General features: G+C 48.0%; 1 protein-coding gene across 2 annotated transcripts in view; it reads right to left on the bottom strand.

Annotated features, from left to right (window-relative positions):
- Positions 1-3109, bottom strand: part of URGCP (upregulator of cell proliferation) — a 57261-nt gene extending 54152 nt beyond the window's left edge. Inside the window, exon 1 of one of the 2 annotated variants that reach the window (XM_015064552.3) lies at positions 2855-3109. The gene's annotated coding sequence lies outside the window, so the exon portion shown is untranslated. The remainder of the gene's footprint in view (positions 1-2854) is intronic. The other variant, XM_027046027.2, reaches the window with a different exon arrangement.
- Positions 3110-13489: the final 10380 nt, after the last annotated feature.

Below are 13489 nucleotides of genomic sequence, written 5' to 3'. Positions count from 1 at the left end.
AATGTCATGTACCCTCTGATATGATGCATTGAGAAGAACACATCACTTCCGTAATAGTTTCGCCAAAAATGCAAAGTCTTAATCTCATCAATCAGAAAATCCAAACTGAAGGACACTCTACAAAATAACTTTCCCATACTCTTCAAAATTGACAAGGTCATCAAAGACAAAAAAAAAAAAAAAAAAAAAAGACTAGACTTTCTGCAGGAGGCTAAGAGCTAGGATAAACAAATATAACATGGCATCCTAAACTATGTCCTGGACCAGAAAACAGACAGTAATTGGACAAGTAATGAAATTTGAATGAAGTCTGTAAATTAGCCAATAGTATTGTATAGACGTTAATCTTCTGGACTAGCCAAATTTATTAGTTATATAATATGCTATTATTTTACTTACCCAGAGGAAGCTGGATGAACATACAAGAACTGTGTATTGTGGTTCTTATTATACTTTCAACAGCTTCACAGACATATAATTTACACACATTCCCCCATCCCTCAACCCTAGGCAATCACTAACCTACTTTCTGTCTCTAGAGAGCTGCCTATTCTGGACAGTTGACATAAGTGGCATCACACAGTATGTAGCCTCTTGTGAATGGCCTCTTTCATTTACCATGTTTCCAAGGTTCATCCATTGTCATGTCTTGAATTGTGACCCCTCCAAAAGATGTTGAAGTCCTAACCCCCAGTCCCTGTGAATGTGATTTATTTGAAAACTGGGTCTCTGCAGTTGTCAAGGTATAATAAGGTCATTAGGCTGAGCCCTAAACGAATGGACCCACATAAAAAGGAGAAATTTGGACACAGACGGAAATCCACACAGAAGGAAGACAATGTGAAGACACAGGGAGAACACCATCTACAGGCTAAGAATGCCTGAGGCTACCAGAAGCTAGATGAGAGGCAGGGAGGAGGTTCTCCCTCACAGCCCTAAGAAGGAAACAACCCTACCAATACCTTGATTTTAAACTTGTAGCCTCCAGGGGTGCCTGGGTGGCTCAGTCGGTTGAGTATCTGACTTTGACACAGGTCATGATTTCATGGCTCGTGGGTTTAAGCCCTGTGTTGGGTTCTGTGCTGACAGCTCAGAGCCTGGAGAGGCTTCGGATTCTGTGTCTCCCTCTCTCTCTCTGTATGCCCCTTCCCCACTCCCACTCCATCTCAAAAATAAATAAACATTAAACTTCTAGCCTCCAAAACCATGAGACAATAAATTTCTGTTCAGCCACCCAGTGTGGAGTACTTTGTTACCGCAATCTAATATATCCACACTGTAGCATATATCAGTACTTCATGCCTTTCTATTGCCAAACATATTCCACTGAGTGGATATATCATATTTGGTTTATTCCTTCAACATTTGGGCTGTTTTGGCCTTCTGGCTAGTGTGAATAGTGCTACTATAAACACTGACACACAAATTTCTGTGTGGACACGCTTTAATTCCTCTTGGGTATATACCTAAGAATGGAAATGCTAGGTCATATAATTCTATGTTTAACTCCTTAAGGAACTGCCAAACTGTTTCCAAAGCAGCAGCACCAGCTTATGTTCCTGCCATGGTATGAGGGTTCCAACTTCTCCACACGCTCTCCAACATGTGTTATTACCTATCCTTTCGATTACAGCCCTCCCAGAGGCTGTGAAGTGCTACCTCCTTGTGCCGTCGATCTGCATTTCTCTAATGACTCAGGATACTGAGTTTGTCTGCTCTACGTGCTCATTGGCCATTCCTTCATCTTCTTTGAGGAAATACGTATTCAAATCCTTTACCCAGTTTTTAATTAGTTTGCCTTTTTTTTAAGTTTATTTATTTAGTTTGAGAGAGAGAGCGTGCGCAAGGGAGGGGCAGAGAGAGGGAGAAAGAGGATCCCAAGCAGGCTCCACGCTGACAGTGCAGAGCACAACGTGGGGCTCGAACTCACAAACGCAACCATGATATCATAACCTGAGCCCAAATCAAGAGTCAGCCTGTTAACGAATGAGCACCCAGGTGCCCCTGGTTTGTCTTTTTTATTGAGTTGTGAGAGTTCTTATATATTCTGAATACCAGGCCCTTATCAAATATATGATCTGCAAGTATTTTCTCCCATTCTGTGGGTTGTCTTTTTGCTTCCTGATGGTGCTATTCACAACACAAAAGTTTTAAGTTTTTATAAAGTCCAATTTACCAACTTTATATCTTTTACTACATTCACAACACTTCTGTACATATAAAATTATATGAAAGATGGTGTACAAAATACACAATGATCAAAATAAAAAACTACATAGGGGCACATGGGTGGCTCAGTCGGTTAAGCAACAAACCTCGGCTCAGGTTATGATCTCACAGCTCATGAGTTCGATCCCTGAGTGGGGGTCTGTGCTGACAGCTCAGAGCCTGATGCCTGCTTCAGATTCTGTGCCTCCCTCTCTCTCTCTCTGCCCCTCTGCTCATGCTTCGTCTCTCTCAAAAATAAATAATCATTTTTTTAAAAAAAATAAAAAAATAAAAAATAAACTGCATATAAAAATTTATGCAAAACGTTTAAAATACTCTGCACTAAATTCCCAACAGGAGCTACAAAAGAATTTTTTTTTATTTGCTATTCAACACAATTCTGTTTCTTTTCTTCTTTCCTGTTATACAACTGATGCAAATCCTCTATGGAAATTTCAGAATTAACATTAGCAAACGCACCATCCAGAGATAACCATCATTGTCACTGAGGTTTCTATTCGTACACAAATACATAAGTATAATGAAAACCTAGGGTCTGGACTTGAAGCGTGTGATGGAAGAGAGGGCTGCGTGCATCTCCGGGGCAGGTGCCTCCCACAGGGCGCCCGCGGGCGTCGGTACTTACAGGCCGCAGTCCAGAGCACTGCTGAGAACCACGGCCCGGGGGCGAGCCCAGCAGGCGAACAGAGAGCACGGCCACCCCGGTGAGCGCCCCTCTCGCCGCCGGCCGTCCCGGGTGTCAGGGCCCCAGCGGACGGGTGGCCACAGGGCTCACAGCCTCTCCCCACCTCGCCAGGCGGCGAGGAGCGTCCCGCTCGGCAGCGCCGGCCCCACAGTGCACCGCGGCGCGCACGCGCAGGCCGTCGAAAACGAAGAGACTAGCGTCCGCCCGGCAGTCAGGCGGGATCGCGCCGCGCGACCTTAAAAGGGCTCCGAGCGGCGCCGGCATCACGTGGAGCTTGCTTCGCGTGGGGCGGCGCCTGAGGGGCGGCGGGGCGGGGTGGGGCGGGGCGGGGCGGGGCAGGGTAGGGTGGCAGGGCGGGACCAGAGGAAGGGGCCTCTCGCCCGCGGCCCTTGCTGCGACATTGCGGAACCTGCATCGCTGTCCCCAGGTCGCCTGGTGGCGAGTCCCCTGAACAAGGAGGGCTTGCCCTTGTAGGGGTGTCTGGGGGGCTGGCCGGGGAGTCGAGATTGGAGCCGGATCCGTAGGATAAGCAGGGATTCTGCAGGTGGAGAAAAGGGACACAGACGCCCTCGGCCACCGGGAGCCCGCGCGGCGTGGCTTGAAGCGGGAAGGGAGTGGCTTGGCGGGACTGGCCTTAGAGGCAGTGCTGGGATAACTTTTTTCTCCTGCAGGTAACTGGGAGTCCCTGTAGGCATTCAGTAGATTAGAATCTGGAACGTGTACAACAATAGAAAGAAAAAGTATTTCCGATTTCGCTACCTTACCATTTGTTGACAGTCTAGCATATCTGCTACCAGTCTTTACCATACTTTTTAAAAAATAACTGTAGGGGCACTTGGGTGGCCCAGTCCATTAAGGGTCCGACTTCTGCTCAGGGCATGATCTCCGGTTAGTGGGTTCAAGCCCCGCACGGGCCTCTGTGTTCACGGCTCAGAACCTGGAATTTGCTGCAGATTCTGTCTTCCTCTCTCTCTCTGCCTCTCCCCACTGATTTGTTCTCTCTCTCTCTCTCTCTCTCTCTCAAAAATAAGCTTTTTAAAAAATAAGTCATTGTAGCATATTTTGTATTCCACTTTTTCTCATAGCCTTTAAAGTGACCATTTTCCATGTTGTGAAATAGTATTCATGACCAATTTTAAAGGTTAACATTCCAGTAACCTATTTTACCATTACCTATAGTAACTAAATGCATGGGTGTGGGTGTCCCCCCGGGGTGGGATAGGGCATGAGGTCACTTCCAGTGGGACCTCAGGCAAGGCACCAATCATTCCCAGCCTCTGTGTCCCACGTTTATATAGAAAGTTAAATGAGATGATACACTTTTAGCAAGTACTTGGCACACACCAAGCACTCAAAGTGACTTAACTGCCACTGATATTCTGAATTCTTCATAAACTAAATAATGCTTTGACAGGCATCTTGTGCACTGAGCTTAGGTTTCATTGCTAGATATGGAATTACACAGTCTCTAAGGGTATGACTCATTTTTTGTAAATAGTTCTCCAAAAAGGAATGTTTTTGGCAAATTATTCTCTAAAAGGGGTCATCTGCCTTCCTAGGACTGACTTGGAGGCAGGTGAATGATATGCTGAGGTCTGTGTGATAAAAAAACACTGGTGGTTGCATTGTGGGCTGGAGTAAGAGGGGCTTAGAGTGAAAGCCCCGCAAAGACTTGGCTCCAGTTACTGAGTAGGGAACAGACACCAAGGCCAGGGCAGGGCTTGGATGGCATGGCAGAGATGGAGTGGACTGGACTTGAGGAAGAATGTGATGGAAGAGAGGGAGGCCCCAGATGGGCCCCTGGGTGGATGGTGTGTCCTTGCCTAAGTGTGAAGATAGAAATCTTGAGGGCAGGGAACAGGATGGGCGAGATGAGCAGTGTGATCTGACCCTACAGGTTGGAACTTGGAGGCTGATATGATCTGTAAGAGGAGAACCGGTAGGAACAAGTTCGGGGCATGAGGATGAGGTGGCAACCACAGACACAGGTGACTGAAGTCATAAGGTGAGGGAGAACTTCCTTGAAAGGAATCACTGAAAGAAGGAACCAGACCTGGCCTTGTAGGGATGTGACCCATACAGGGGTCACAGGGCCCTTATGATGAAGGGTCCTGCCCTTGGTTTAATGGTCTGCAGTCACCAGCTTGAAATTCTTAATAATTATTGAACAACAGACCCTGCGTTTTCATTTCACATATTACTTAGCAAGTCATGGGAGAAACAACACGGCTGTGGGAAAGACGAACTCGAAAAGGGTGAATTTACCTCTCCTGAGGGACCAAACTGAACAGGAGCTCTTCAGGAAGAAGGGGAGTGGACACCAGCAGCACTATGAAGCCAGGGTCAAGAGAGGGGCCTCTACTGGCTGCCCCCTCACCTCCCAACCCACAGCCTTTGCCAACCAACGTCATCCCTTTTTTAGAAACTTCTAAATATTTGTAGATGATGTTTCACTTTATTGGAAAAATATTACTTCAGTTAATTTATGTGCAAACAAGAACGCCCATTTTAAAAATCTGAGTATGGGGGCGCCTGGGTGGCTCAGTCGGTTGAGCGTCCGACTTCGGCTCAGGTCATGATCTCGCGGTCCGTGAGTTCAAGCCCCGCGTCGGGCTCTGTGCTGACAGCTCAGAGCCTGGAGCCTGTTTCAGACTCTGTGTCTCCCTCTCTCTCTGACCCTCCCCCGTTCATGCTCTGTCTCTCTGTGTCTCAAGAATGAATAAAACGTTAAAAAAATTAAAAATAAACAAACAAATAAATAAATAAATAAAATAAAAATCTGAGTATGTGTCCATGTAATATTTCTAAATGTCTTTAATAGGGACAGTGATTTATGTGGCAGAATTAGGTTTATGTTTATAGGACAATTGATAGTTAATGACAATATTTTTTGCTTTCTAAAGCGATACATGTCCTTTAGAGAAAATTTAGAAAATTCCCCAAAATGCAGTTTTTTAAAAAGTCATCTATAGCCCCATGAGGTATCTGTGGTTAACATTTTGATGGATTCCATTCAAGTCTCTTTGCCATGCACATGTTTCTGATTGTTGTAGTCACATGGTACACCGAATTTTATATTCTACCCATTCCTCTCTTTTTTCCTTAATGCCATGACCTTTTCTCCTGTTACTCTGTAGTATTTAGAAACTGTAATTTTCAATGACTGCATAATACTTGATTTATCTTTTCCAAAAAGTTTCGTTAACTTTTTTCTGATTGAATTGTTCTTTGGAGAACTTGCACAATCAGGGAAGTATAGATAACACCATATTTCATCTATTCTACAGTGAATGTTTTTTCACACTTTCACATCCCTGAAATTGCGATGCTTCTTAAAATTGCTGTCAGCCAGGCAGCAGTGGTAACTTAATTGTCACCATCTGTATGTGTGAGCTGGTCATGGCAGTGACTACTGAGGCAAATTCATGGTTGGTGTATTGAGTTTAATTGCTTTAAAAATGTCTTCAGAAAGATACTGTGATTTAGTACTAGAAAGAAAAGCTTTTGTAAACATAGGCACAGAAACAGACGAGTAGGGAATACATTTTGTGTTAGTGGAACAGATATTTGTTGTTGGAGGAAGGATTGCAATCACCTGTTTCCACGCCAACCAAATGCTCCACAGGCCCCAGAAAGAAAGGTATCACCAGCTCTCAGGTCAGGGAGGCTGGGTCCCCTATGCTTGCTGAGGTTTGCGCAGAGAGGTTGTGTATCACAGGGCTTTGCAGAATGGGTCTCGATGGCATGGAAGGAAACTTGGGAAAGAATAATGAAGGACTCTGTAAAAATTTCCACATGGCATTGCCTGGAAGGCACAGAGGATGATTGATAGAACATCCATGACCCAGGGTGAGCTTTAGACTCAATGGATACAATCGATTTATTTATTTCCCTTCTTGTTCCTTTTTTTTTCTTTTTCTGCATGCAAAGTGATACTTGATCTTAAAAATAATATTAACAACCTATGCCCAAGAGCTTAAAAGTTGTTCTTTCAAAAAATAATTTTAAAATAAAATTAAAAGTAGGGCGCCCAGGTAGCTCAGTTGGTTAAGCTTCCAACTGTTGATTTCAGCTCAGGTCATGATCTCACGGTGGTGAGATCAAGCCCCATGCTGGGTGTGGAGCCTGCTAAGATTCTCTCCCTCTGCCCCTACCCTGCTCACACTAAAATATATACACACATATATATGTATATATATATGTATATATATGTGTATATATATATATATATACATATATATATATAATTTTTTTTGAGAGAGAGACAGCACTAGCGGGAGAGGGGCAGAGAGAGGGGGAGACACAGGATCTGAGGTAGGCTCCAGGTTGTGAACTGTCAGCACAGAGTCCGACGTGGGGCTCCAACTCATGACCTGCGAGATCGTGACCTCAGCCGAAGTCGGATGCTTGACGGAGTCACCCAGACGCCCCAAATTACATTAAATTAAATGTCTCATGTATAAAGAGAGTGCTCAATCTTAATTGCCATGTGCCTTCTTTCTTAGTTATACACAAAATAAAATTGTATCTTAATTGGATGGCATCTTGGGTTCGATGAAACAGTAAAAGAATTGAGTGCGTCCAAAGGTTTGCTCGACTATTTTTCCCGGGTGATACCCTTGTGCTTTTAGCCTTTCCCGGTTTCATATGTATATATATATATACATATACATCTTTGTTATGTATAACAATCATTACTATACAGTCGTAACCTGTGGAGTCCTTTACAATTAATCAAATATTTTATTTACATATGTATTGAATAAGTAGTAAGTTCCCATGGTTCAAAACTCAAAAGGTACAAAAAGATCTGCAGAGAAAGCCTCACATCTGCTCCTGCCCCCAGCCGTCCACTTCTCGCTGGGGCCACCAGTGCTACCGGTTTCTTCCTCCGTACCAGATACCTTCTACACACTCCTCACCTGTGTTCACAGTGCGTCCTGTACGCGCTGTCTTCCCGGATTCCATGCTGGGGACACTTGTGCGTGCTATACACACTACAAAACGTATAGCCATCCAAAAGTGCTGGCTACTTGGCCAGCCAGTGTTAGAATTACAACTTAACAGATAATTATACCGAGGCCCAAGGAGGTCACAGTGATCTTCCCAGTGGTAGAGCTGGGACTCAGACCTGGGTCTTCCAACCGCATTAGATAAGCACAGAAATGCGACACATGGGAACTAGTTTCTTTCAAATCACACCATTCTTTGAAATGCCAGTTAGCATTCGAAACTCCTCAGTATTGGTTGGAGTTTATCAATGGAGACCACTCCTGGCCTTTCAGGAATGGTTAAGTCTTAGTATCCACTCTCCACAACACCAAAGAGGGAGGTGCATTCTCTGGACAGGGAACAGCCCATGCTGTTCAGAAACCCCTGGAGTCAGGGGGAACCAGCCGGGACCGTCAGCTTTCCCTGCCCGCACGGCTCTCATGGTCTCCCCAGGACTTGCCCTAACAGACCTTCCATCAAGGAGCCAACCTGCTCATGCATAGAATATAAGCAACGCCCTGGGAGCACAAGTGAGCAGGAAAGAAACTGCCGTGTGAAAAGTGTCTGGGGCCACACTGCACTTCTGAGTGTGTCCACAGGTCCCCTTGCATGACCTTAGTTCCCCACATTCACTGCTGCCATGACAACTCTGCTTACTGAGCACGGGTACCCCGTTTAGGCACGTTACTTATTACAACTGGCCGGTGGAATTCTGGTGGGTGTTTGAAAACCAGCCCTCTGGCATGAGACATGGCCCCGAGTTGTCATGCATGCTGGCTTCCGCGGTGCAAATAATCTCACCGTGGCCAACCGTATTTGGTGGGGACTGGGAGAAGTACAGGATAGCTAGGGAGGTGGGGGTCACTACAATGCTCAGCATGCTCAGACACGTGAGGTGGCATCAGGAGGGTCTTTGAGGATGAGCTGTTTCAGGCTGAATTCGGGTCAGGAAGAATGTCAGCCATGTACGTGCATGAGCCCTGCACCCCGGGTTTACCATACCCTGAGAATGACCCCCGTGTCCTTAGTCACCCCCAGAGCCCCGGGATGTGCCACACCCTTGTGGTGGGGAGGGCAGTAGGGGAGGTAGAGAGGTGGCACACAGGAGCCCTGCCCTTAGGTTAGGACTCTCTGTAACCTTGGACAAGTTACTGGAATGTTCCAAGTTCCCTTTCCTTATGACTGAGCAGGGCTCCTGAGACCGAGCAGCTGAGGTGAATGGAGCGTGGTGTTCAGCAGAGCAGGGCAACAAGGCCCTAGAGCAGTGAAGTCTGGCGCTGCTAGGCCAGTAGGTGGGCAGAGTGGACCCTTCCGTGACTACTGGGACGTCACACAGAACAACTCAGGTTGTTCACAGAGCCTGCTTGGGATTCTCTCTCTCTCTCTCTCTCTCTCTCTCTCTCTCTCTCTCTCTCTCTCAAAAATAAATAAATAAACATTTAAAAATAAATACATGAAGTGTATTTATTTAACACTTACTATGAGATTTTTAGACATACCAAAAATTATTTTGTTCATTGCCTCCTTTGGCTACAAATCTTACTTAGTGTCGTGGCACCAAATCTCCTTACAGTCATGAGGACAAATGCCCACGTTTACCTGACCCCTAGGAGACAGCCATGCCTGCTCCACGGCTGCCGATGGTGGCACTGACTCACGCCAGTGGCCGGGCTCCAAAGCTGTGCCCTGGAGTCCATGTGCCAGACAGCCTGGAACCATCCCAAGTGATCTCTGTGCATCTCCCCCATCCCCATGCACCCACGCGGTAGAACAGGAGAGAGCGAGGGAGGAGGCCTGTGGCATTTTCATCTCCCACGGCAGATGGTTATATGGAGCCGCCAGGAACCCCCAGCCCAGCACTCACCTCCTCTGTGTGACCATCTTCGCTCAAGGCGGTCTGTTCCCCTCACTCGTATCAGCCACAAGTGTTTGAGAAGTGGCAGCATCCCCTCTGCATCAGGTCTGCTCTCTGTTCTGCACTGGAAGGAGGTGAGCACCGTGGGTGAGGCTGTCACCCCTTCTGCCTTTTCATCACCATGAGCCACACAGGAGCCTTGGCCTCACCTCTCATGAGAGAGGGTGGTGGGCGGAGAAGCAGTCAAGTTCTGCGATCAAAGGCCAGAAGGGGGTTTTGCAGACCTGCGGAGTTGGGAAGGAAGCCTCCAGACCTTGGACCTGGAGATCAAGGTGACCACAGGGGGCTGCTTTGCTCCAGCAGCTCCCAAGTTATAGCACAGTTTCACTGCTGAAGCACTCCAGTGAGATTGCTGAGTTTAGTCACACCACCACTTCCTGAGCAAAGCAGGCAGCAGTCGGAGCCTGGTCGGAGTCCGTTGTGGGGGTCCCCAGGGGGGGGCCCTCTGTTACCACAAGGCTACCTTTTGGATTCCATGGCCCTATTCCCTGCCTCACCATGGTGAGAACTGTCTTTTAAATGTTTCTCTTTGCTATCCCTTTGTTCTCTGCTTAAGCCAAATGACAAATCTTAATAGAGAAGAATGCCATTGTCACCATACCTCCTGGGAAGCTTCTCAGCATGGCTCTGCCACTTCAGACAGTGGCCACCTTGTACCTCACAGCAAGTTCACATTTCAGAGACCAATCAGAAGCTCAGAGAGGGAGAATCTAGGTTCAGGTTGGTGTTGAGACCACAGGTGCCATGTTCAAGCACAACAGCTTAAGACCCAGGAATCTGGTGACCTTTCTGAGTCCAGTCAGTTTCCCGAGCCTGCTCTCTCTGCTGGAGAAATGGAGCAGAGAGAGTGAAGACAACGCTCTCAGGTCCACAGTGTAAGTTATCATTCACCCTTTGCAAGCCTGAGTTGTGCTCTATACCTGCCAGGCTGCTTGGACAGGGGACCACAGTCTCTCTGGCACATCCCCTGGACTCTCTCCCCCTGGGGAACTTGTCTGCTTATCATGCCTTCCAGGGCTCCAGTCAGCCTCAAAAAGAGGCTTCTTAGGCCAAAACCTTATTTTAAGACTCACCATGGTGCACTGTTGTCCAAATGCTATGTTTCCAAGGTGAGTCCCAGGCCAGCAACTGGGGAGCAGATCCAAAAACCCACCTTTGGGGGGATGTGCTGTTCTTCCCTGTGGACCAGATAGATCAGGAAGCTGCATGATCTTAAGCAACCAATCTACCACGAGTGGAAGTCTATTAACTCTGGCCAGAAGCGTCTGCGTTTAGGGGGTGGTGCCGAGATCCTGGCCCTTTGTCAAGCTCCAGGAAGACCCAGCAGTTCTAAGACTATGGCACAAGTCCAGATTTTCTGACAGGGGATTAAAACGCTGGGACACAAATGTCCAACAGGCCTAGCCGCTGACCCTGAGCACTACATCAATGCATGGGACGCCACGCCACTTCACTTCAAGTGCTCAGGGTTGGGCAGATTTCTGCAATTCGAGAGCAAGTGTCTTTAAGGGCCAGAAAGGCACTTGGGGAACTGCTCTGCAGAGCTCTCTGCTTGAGGTCTGTAGCAGGTACCCAGTGGGAGGTGGTGCTGAGAAAGAGCCTGGAGGTCACCATGGACCCTCACCCACCCACCCCCATCCTGTGCCTCTGTTCTTCCACTGGCCCTTCTCATTGTGCCACCTGCTTCCTCCCCAGCAGTGCTGGGTGAGGGTTGGACCTGGATTAGATGGTCCTCTGACAAATGGAGGATGTGACTGCCATTCCCCACAACGGCAGCCCAGAGCTGTGTGCTGTCTGCTGGTGAAGGAGGAAATACCTGCTGTTGCCCCTGGCCAGTCCGCTGGCCTCATCAGCCCCCACTCTGGTTTTTCCCTGTTGACAGATTTTATTACTAACAAAACCAGACAGCTATGGAGAATCTGTAAAAATCCTCTATCAGACCAAATAGCAGCTTCTTGATTTCTTTAAAAAATGTCTCCTTCTGGGGCGCCTGGATGGCTCAGTCGGTTAAGTATCCGACTCTTGGTTTCAGCTCAGGTCATGACCTCACGGTTTCTGAGATGGAGCCCTGTGTCGGGCTGTCTCTCTCTCTCAAAATAAATAAACACTAAAATTTTGTTCAAAAAAAATCACCTGATCACACACAAGATCACACTGCTCTCCATAAAGCCTGCCAGGGATTCAGTTACACCTAGAATAAAGTGCCAAGCCCTTCCCTGACTCACAGGGTCCTCCTGGTCCCAGTTTCCATCCTCATGCTCCATCCTCAGCCCATCATTAGGCTGGATCCCGCCTCGCAGCTCCAACACATCTTGCTCCCTCTGCCTGGAGCACTTCTTCTCAGACCCGCCACAGCTGTGCTCCCCATCCCATATCCAGGCCTTTCCTGGCCTGTCAAGTGGAAATAGGCTCCCATACCCTAGAGCAGAAAACAGAATCCTGGTGCCCCCAACTTTCCACACCAGGGAACACTCCTTAATAACCTTCTCTCATGGAGCCCGTGTCTTCCTGCTTTTCCCTTCAGTGTAGATGCACCTGGTTAGCACACTGAGCGGATCTACTTCCGGAACAAAGAGACCTGCCTCTTTTCAAGCTGGTAGGTTCTCTCCAAGTTGACTAAAATGTTGAAACGTGCTCCCAGACCTCTTAAGGGTCCAAGCACCCTATGTGGGGCTTACCAGCTAGGTGAGTGAAGAAACTGGGAACTAGGACATGTTTAAATAGAGAATATTCCCAGAGAAAGAAGAAAAAAGATGCATTGGGGCCAAAAGGAAGAAGGCAGGATAGTCAGACTGAGAGCTGAACTTCCCTGAACATGGAGGGCGACAGCCTGGGATGGAGCAGAAAGTCACCTGAGGGGGTGTGACGGAAAAACAAGGGCAGTGGAGACGTTACTGAAGAAAAGAAGACTTAGAAATTGAGAGAGTTGGGAGACCCCCGAGGCCTCCCGTTGCTAGAGCTCGCTTTTCTGATGCAAACACAGCAGTGAAGTCAAAGTGGAGAAATGGGGAAAGCTGCACCCTTGCATCAGAGAAGACCCAGGAAAGACTGGCGGGGGGGGGGGGGGGGGGTTGCCGCTCTGCCCATGAGATGCCAGAACTTCTGCCTGTAAGGCAAGCAGCAATGACAGAATGTACAGAAGTAAAAGCGGACATAACCGATGAACAAGTTTGTGTCCAAATAAAGTTCACGAGCCTTTATCTACACAATCAGACCCCAACACCTTAAGATTTCAGTAACTGATTCGGCAGCAAGTCCTGACCCGAACTGCCACGAAGCTATTTAGTCTTTCGCTGGCCGGCTTGGGTGACGTTTCACAGAATGGGTGCGGAATAGGAGCGCGCTGGGATGCTGCTCAGGACCCTGCGGGAGGGCTTCCCGAGCGCACAGGACACGCGTGGTGCTGCTGCTCCGAAACCCTAGAGGCTGCGTGCACCTGCGCAGGGCCGTGGGGTGGCCCCGGGGCCCGTCTGTGCAGGGAGGCCAGCGGGTTCCCTCCGTACCCGGTCCTTAACCAACAAGAGGACAAAGTGCAGGCGAGGTGGAGGCGGCTGAGCAGCACCTCGAGTTTACTCGCGCACGCATCGATGCGTTCACGCTTCACCCATTCACAGACCGAGCCCACGGGAAAGGTGAGCCCAAGATTCTGAAAACAGGGCACTGACTGC

Source organism: Acinonyx jubatus, chromosome A2 (assembly GCF_027475565.1).
Source record: "Acinonyx jubatus isolate Ajub_Pintada_27869175 chromosome A2, VMU_Ajub_asm_v1.0, whole genome shotgun sequence".
Classification (NCBI taxonomy): domain Eukaryota; kingdom Metazoa; phylum Chordata; class Mammalia; order Carnivora; family Felidae; genus Acinonyx; species Acinonyx jubatus.
This window is presented reverse-complemented; position numbering and strand designations above follow the sequence as displayed.